The following is a 7,945-nucleotide window of genomic DNA, read 5'->3' on the forward strand; positions in this document are numbered from 1 at the left end:
ACCTATCTTAGTTTTGACCTAACCCGAATGCCACCCGTCTGAATAGTCTAGATTTGATTTTCGGCGCTCACCATAATTTTGGTTAAGTTTTTTCTTTTTTGTTTTAGTTCTGAAAAAAATGAGATAGGATAGCTTTACCATTTAGAAAAATGAAAAAAAATATATTTTTCTGTCATGAAAAGTGACCCTTGAAATCACAAAGGTATCACTTGAATGTGGAAGAGAATAACTAAAAAGTTCAGATTAATGATTTGCTTAGCCCTTATTATTCCTCTCACTGTCCTCGATCTCCTAGGATGAATGTAATGAAAATCTAATTTTGAGAGAGTATCTAAGAAACCGATATTTTTCCATTCAATCAAAATAAAAAAAGTTTTCCGGTCATACATAGCTCTAGCCGATCAACCCTCTTATATAACTGAAAAGCGACTAGTTCCATTTCTCTCACAAAATGCTAGCTCCGAGTTCCAAAAGTTCCATGACATCATCAACAGCAATCGTCCTCACGTACATATCTCGGTCTGACTTTAATCATTTTTCTTTTGAAAATTTGTTCAGAACCTATTTTGCATCAAGAACAAACTGTCAATAACATAAATTTCTTTTATTAGGAAAATGTTCAGTCTTCCCCAAAATCTCTCCGAACACGTCCCTAACTCGATCTCTTTTTTTTTTTAATCCTGAACGGCAACATTTTTCCTAGAATATGAATGGCAAACCCTTAAGTCTCATATGGTGCATTAAAAGAGCCCAACTAAACAACTATAGCTGCCATAATCTCCCCCAAGTCCCTAATCATACATGCTCGACTTCTTCCTACCAATGCAAATTTGTTCTAACTATTATCATCAGTGCAGGCAGCGTCAGATTGATTTTACTTAAAATTTATGGTCTGGAAAAATATTTTCATAAACTCTCAAGAAATTGCACCCATACGCTGATACGCCTCCGCCAGAAGCAAACCGATGAGCTGAAGTGGACTTGGAGAGTCTTCCATGTAATCCACGTCCTCCACAAAATTAGTTTGCTTAGCAAATTGGTTTGCCTTCACGAAATATAAGTTGTCTTAAATATCTGAACAATTTCTTTAATTTTTCATAGAAGAATTCAAATCCATTCAAATATAATAACAAGCACTACGATCAGTTTGTAGTCAGCTCCAATAGACCTGCACTGCAGTATGCCCTAGTCTACAAGGGTCATGGGCGGCCGAATGCTCCAATACTATTTCACTTCAAAATGACTAGCTATAAGGTATTATTTGAGTTAAGTACCCATGATCTACTTAATGTATATATATAAACAAAATGGCTGGATAATCTACTCACTGTATAAGAGTTATCTTTTACTCGAAGGAGGGCGGCCTTGGAACGAAGCTGTGCGGATACCCTCGCATGCTGCTCTTATCCATTATATTAAATGAAAGAAAAGAAAAGCTTCAACCTATATCTTAACTTAGGAACCGTAGTCCCTGAAGCCCGAAGTGAGAGAGAATGTGTAGGTGGGTGGAGCATTTACATTTCCATAATGTGTGGACGTACATATCATTGATATTATAAATAGAGCATGGTATCGCAGGCGTCTCAAAAAGTGCTTTGAATCACTGAATCTAGGCCATATGATGGTCATTCACTTCGGTTAGTGGTGTTGCACTAGCAAATTAGAAGATAATGTCCTTTTAGACCATTTGTAACCTTTTCGATTAGAGATCTAAATCTCTCTGCCTATTTAGAAAAAGTGCTAAGCATATTCGGCACTGAAACGCAAAGAAGCCGCCCATTGGAAAGGGAGGTTAATTTTACCCACCTTTTAAGTTTTGAGTGGGTCTTGCTTCCTTTTGGAGCCAATCAGTACTTACGAGCAAAAACATTTGAAAAAAACCGACACAAAAATATGAGCATAAAGAGCCATGGATGAAGTCCTACCTGTGATGTCTAAAGTAATTTTACCCACCTTCAAGAGTAGCTGAAATAGCACACGGCTAGATGGATTTCTACCTGTGAAATACGAATGCACTTTGTATGCAATTTTGGAGCTGGACTTAGATTTTTTTTTTTCGGAAGCTCATCATATCGCAATTATATGTTAAAAGGAAATTTTTACGTGAAAGAATATTTCCTACTTGCATGCAAGAGCATGATTTCTTTTGTTATTTTTTTTTTTATCATCACCAACACGCGCGGTGGTTGTATCTTTCTTTACTTAAATCCCATAGATATGAATAGCGCTCAATCTCAGGAAATTATTAATCTAGTTAATGCTCAAACACCTATACGACAGCTTATTCTACATGACATACTAATTGTTGCTTGACCTTAATTATTCCTTAACTTGTCCAGTCTCAATTGAATCCTTAGCGAAACTATCCCGCACAGTGTATAGAGATCTCTTTTATCTTAGGAACAAAAATCTAATATTTGTTTTAAAAGAATAAGTTGTGATATCTCGCAAGAATAATGTGCTAAAGATTCAAAAATACTACAATTTGTACTAGAATGCAGATTACAAGTTAGTTTAAAATGGATACAATTTTCTAAATCATGTGTTAATTTGTTTTCCTTCCTCATAGTCAAGCTAGTGGTTTGGTGGTCACTTTTTTTTAAAATCACAGGCGGTTGCTTTCCCACACGACAATGTCGCATGAGAGGGACGCAGCTCAAGTTGGCCAACTTGGACAAGTATTTTAGAATGTCATTGTATAAGGTGAAGTTGCCTTTGGAAGATAGTGCTCCGCCGATCATTATTTCAAAGCAAGGACAAAAAAAAAAGGGAAGGACAAAAGTGTCTCCATATTCTTTCTACATTGTTCTATCCGGAGAACATATATATTATACACTAAATAAAAATGCTTGGAAGAAACATCAAGACAAGGTTCGACTTGCAAAGGGAGATCTCTTTCGCAATGTAGACGTGCATGTAGAGAATAAGATGAGGTTGGTAGTGGATTGGCTCATCAGCTTAGCTTTCTTTCTGCTTTGGTATACACATTTGGACATATTTATATATAGAATTGTGGATGAGGAGGGGCTAGTAGGAAAATTAAAGTGCAGCAACATGAGGCCACGTATGCTTCTAATTGTTCTCTTCTTTTGGATGCATGCAAATTTGTGGATAACCCTCTTTTCAGAAGATAAGAGAGTGATGTCTCTCGATCACCATATTCACTTCTATAGTTTTTAGATTCTAGTGATACAGTTATGTAGTGTAGCTAATTCCATGAAATAAAACTGTGAAAACATTTGAATTGATAGGAGATGTGTGATAGAGAAATTACTTTTATCAACACAGTGGAATTCTGCTGCTAAGTTTAGTAGCAACTATTTGTGACAAGTTACATTCGAGCGAGAGTTCACTGGCCAAGAGATAAAAAGGCTCTGGAACCTAACCTCAAGCTTTTGAGGGTTTAAACTTTAAATCTAATCATAAGTACCATTGTCAGTTCGTGACCAACCCCAATAGATCCGTACTGCAGTGTTCTGTAGTCCACCTGAGCTATAAGCTAGGTCCACTTTAATACAATTTATAATAACTCGGAATGTTATCCAAAAACACTAGCAAGAAAGTATTATTTAGGTTTATTAGTTCTGTATAAGTATTCAAGATCTACCTAGTATATAGTTAATGTCGGACTAAATATATGGCCTCACAGATCCTCGTATAAAGCTCTTAGGTATGATAAATTGGTAGCCCAACAAGTAGGAGAGAAGCAATAGGTCTAGCTAATTTATGATATGTGTTGCAGCAGAAACCTCACCAGAGATTAGGAGAGCCCCAAGTAATTTCTATTATTATTTAGTCAGTCAAGGACTCAAAGAATCAATTGATGCCTTCCACTTATTTCTATGACATAGCCGAGAAACTCTTAGATGTGACAATGAACCAAATAAAAACATTTTTCATATCTAATTTCTTCTGAAATCGTGAATTATAGTAAAAGAAACCAAGCTCAGCTTGATAATTCGCTACTTCATCTGGAAACTTATTAACTTTTTTTTGGGTAAAGTAACTTTTATTAACTTTTCAAAAACAAGGATCCTTTGCAAAAAAGACGCAAGAACAGTGATAATCATGTTACATGCCACATTTTAATGTAGTGCTTCGTGGGTAAAGATACCAAAAATAAGGTCCCAGCATCTTGTCAATTATATTTCCTCTGCTTCCTTATAAGCTCATCTAGTCTTGGTAACGCCTCTTGGCTTAAGTTTGAGGTAGGTTTCTTGATATAAATCTAGACCAGTTCGTCAGATTATGTTTCAGGAAGTCATAGGCATGGTGTCTTTGGGGTGGCAGGAAAGCAATGCTACAGTCTAGTGGCTGCATCTCTATTAGGAAAAGGGAGGAAGGCACTGCGTTGGAATGTTTTCCCTAGCGATTGACATGCTTATTTTTTCCAATTTTTTCTATGAAATTATCGCACTGATGAATTATAAAAGAATTTAAAAATAGAGCTTCATGGAAGTGCAGTATAATATAAAAACGTCCGCAGTGCAGGAGAATTCTGAAAGCTTCTGACGCGGAAAGTTTGAGTAAATTTTCAAAGTTTTTTTGCCGGGATCATATATTCTGCCTTGAATCAGGTAATTTTTCTGGAACTTGTTAACTTATAAATTAACTCCCGCTATTTATTTGGTCCAATTGATTTTTTTTCTATTTTTGGAAAAATAGCACACTCTTAGTATCATATATCTACCTGCATTCAAAAGTTTGGATTATAATTAGAAAAATCTGTCGGACCATCATTCTTTATTTTTATTTTTGCATATATAGGTAATTAGAAAATTTGGCGTTCTTTTTTTGGTATAAAAAAATGGCATTCATATAGTTCTCACATAAGTACAGCCTACCAAGTTAAAAGAAATAAAGTGATACAAAGGGTAGGGTATATCTGCGACCCTGGTCCAAATGAGCCCGCTGAATGCCGGGCCACAAAGGATGCGACTCAGTCTACCGCACTATTCACTTTCCGATACACATGTGCTATTTGGAAAGAGTCGGTCTCCCTGGCCAAACCACGGATCTCGCGAAGCAGCGGGTGCCCCTCTCCATCCGAAACCACACCCCGTATCCCGTCAACCACCGTAACGGAATCCCCCTCTAGGAATATCCTGTCGGCTCGAAGGGCCCTCCTCGCATAGGACATACCCTCCCAAGCAACCTGCAGCTCCACCTCAATGATGTCCCGACCGGTGGTGCATCTCCCTCCAGCTGCAATCAGCCTACCCAGATGATCTCTAATCACAAAGCCTATTCCTCCGTGTGTTCCATCCACCGACCAGCTACCATCGAAGCTCAATTCGAGATGACCAAGGGGTGGGGGTACCCAAGAGAAGAAGGTAAATATGCGCACTGTGACAGCAGAGCGGGTATCCCAAATGTCCCTGGTCATCCTAGAAGTGAACACCATAGTAGTCATGATGATCTCCCTCGGATGGCGGAAGGCCCTGCCCACCACTGTACTAGGCGATGATCCCTGGCCCTTAACACATGCGGGCATTTCTGTCTAACCAGATGTGATAAGCCATGTATGCCCTTATGATCCTCACCTCGACTATATCAGGTCTCCTCACGGACTCTCTCAGATAGTGTAGCAAATCCTCTGCTGACTCCAAAGCCTGGTGGAAAGGAACAAAGGAATTCTCCCAAATCTGCACTGTCCTGGGGCACACCAAGATAGCGTGGCTGATGGTCTCCTCAATATCTGGGCACACGTCACAGTACGGGGGATCTGAACACCTCGTCCAACTAACATCCTCCTAGTTGGTAAGCAACCCTATGCCAACTTTCAGATGAAGAGAGCAACACGAGGGTGTATCAACATCCTCCATATCCAACCACCATCCATCTGTCGATCCGGCTCCTCGGTCATCAAAGCCTGAATGTCCTTGGCCTACACCCTCGATCTCCCAGTCGACATCCATACCAATCTGTCAGCCTCCCTCTGTGACGGAAGGGGTAGGGCTAGAATCCTCTCTGCTAGCTGATCCCCAAAAGCCTCCCGGATCAGCCCCGCCCCATCCACTCTCCCCAGGTTCGATCAGATCACTGACCCTATGCTCTACTAGCCTGGCCGTGTCCAAGAAGGCCGGCAGTCTTCATAGTAGCCACTTAGTCACCCAACTATCCTCCAGGATGTCGATAGCCTGCCTATCACCAATCGCCCATTTGATTCCCGGAAGCACCACCAGGGCTCTGGCACACATCTCCCTCCAAATCGGAGACCAATGATGCTGAGCTCTAGTGGGCCTTGCCAGCGGCAAAACCCCATACTTGGCCCTCATCAAAGATGCCCACATACTGTCAGGCTCCAGAACAAACCTAGCTGCATACCTCACCACCATGACCTCTCGTCGCATCACTAGTGAAGGTACTCCCAGTCCACCACCCTAGTTAGCTGACATAATACCCCCCAGGCTATCAAGTATATGCCCCCTCTGCCTTCGCTCCTCCCTCATATGAAATCTTTGAATATTCGCTCCATGTTCCTCAGCGGTCTCATAGGAGTGACTAAGTTGGATAGCAAGTAGACCGGAATCGAACTGGGCATTGACCTCACTAGCGTGATCCTACCCATCATGGATAGGGCATGCATCTGCCACTCCTCAAGTTTGCGCTGATGCTGAGTTCCATGTAGGAGCAATCCGAACTGCAAAGACGCTGCCCTAGGATCAAGACGCCCAAGTATCTCAACACACCTTCCTGCTCTCCAATCCCCAAAATGTCCATGATGTCTGCCTTCACCTATGACTTGGTCCTTGGGCTAAAGCACACCGCTAATTTAGTCAAGCTTACTTGTTGCTCAGATGCACCATAGTAGTCCCATAAAATCCTCCTGATCGTCCGTGCAGCCTACCTCGTCGCCCTAGCTAGCAGCAAGTAGTCATCAACAAACAACAAATGAGAGATGGGAGGGGCATCCTGCACTGGCCTGTAGACCTCCAATACCTGAGAATCCACTGCATGGCGAAGGGCCCTGGAGAGCACATCTGCACAAATGATAAAAAGCAGTGGGGACAAGGGGCAATCCTGGCGAAGCCCACCCGAAGACTCAAAGAAGATCGATGGTGTACCGTTCACCAAGATTGAGAAAGAGGGGGTCTTGATGCATTCCATCACCCATCTGATCCAGATCTTGTGGAATTCGAAACCCTCCAGTGCTATGAGGAAACTCCAACTCATTCTATCGTAGGCTATCTCCATGTCAAGCTTGATCCCCATCAAACTCCTCCTGATCGGAGCCCTCCTGAGATCAAACATGAACTCCTGCATGATAAGCACATTATCCAATATGCTTCGCCCACCCGCAAAGGATCCCTGCTCTGGGCTGATGATCCTCGAGAGAATGCTTCTCAATCAGGCTACCATGATCTTCGTCGTAACCTTGTACAAAGTGGTATATAGGCTAATCGACCTAAAATGTCCCAGCTCTGTAGTATCTTGCCGCTTCGGAATCAGTATGACGAAGGTTCTCTTCTAGTCCGAAGACATCACTCTTGTGCTGAAAAACTGCTGAATAGCCTCCGTCACATCCTGCCTAACAAACATCCAATACCTCCGAAAAAACATCGGTGGAAAGCCATTCAGCTCCGATGCCTTGTCCTCCTCAAGCGTCCTTTGCGGCTCACCACTCTGAAGGCTTCATTTGGGCAGATCATGGGCCGGTGTCAGATTCGCTATGTAGCATTTTACTTTCTGATTTTGTTAGCCGCATTCACATCCGTCGTATGTGCATCACCGTTGTACTAAAAAAAAATAATTATTTTAAAAATTAAATTTGCAAAAGCGTTATACTTCATTTATATAAGTCCATGCAATTATTATTTTTTAGAAATTACTGTGTGGTTAAAAAACTTTAAACGTTATTGGGGTGAGAGAGGCTCGAACTCTCGACCTCAGGATCACTCAACAGCTATGAGACCTACGCGCTAGCCAACTGCGCCACCACCCC

The 7,945-nt window shown here is 41.4% G+C and overlaps 1 non-coding gene across 1 annotated transcript; it reads right to left on the minus strand.

The window, feature by feature from the left end:
* Positions 1–7,860: 7,860 nt before the first annotated feature.
* TRNAM-CAU lies at positions 7,861–7,945 on the minus strand. The gene is given in 2 exon segments: positions 7,861–7,896; positions 7,908–7,945. It is a non-coding gene; the product is annotated as a tRNA-Met (tRNA).

The sequence above is a fragment of the Phoenix dactylifera genome, chromosome 2 (genome assembly GCF_009389715.1).
Source record: "Phoenix dactylifera cultivar Barhee BC4 chromosome 2, palm_55x_up_171113_PBpolish2nd_filt_p, whole genome shotgun sequence".
In the NCBI taxonomy this organism is placed as follows: domain Eukaryota; kingdom Viridiplantae; phylum Streptophyta; class Magnoliopsida; order Arecales; family Arecaceae; genus Phoenix; species Phoenix dactylifera.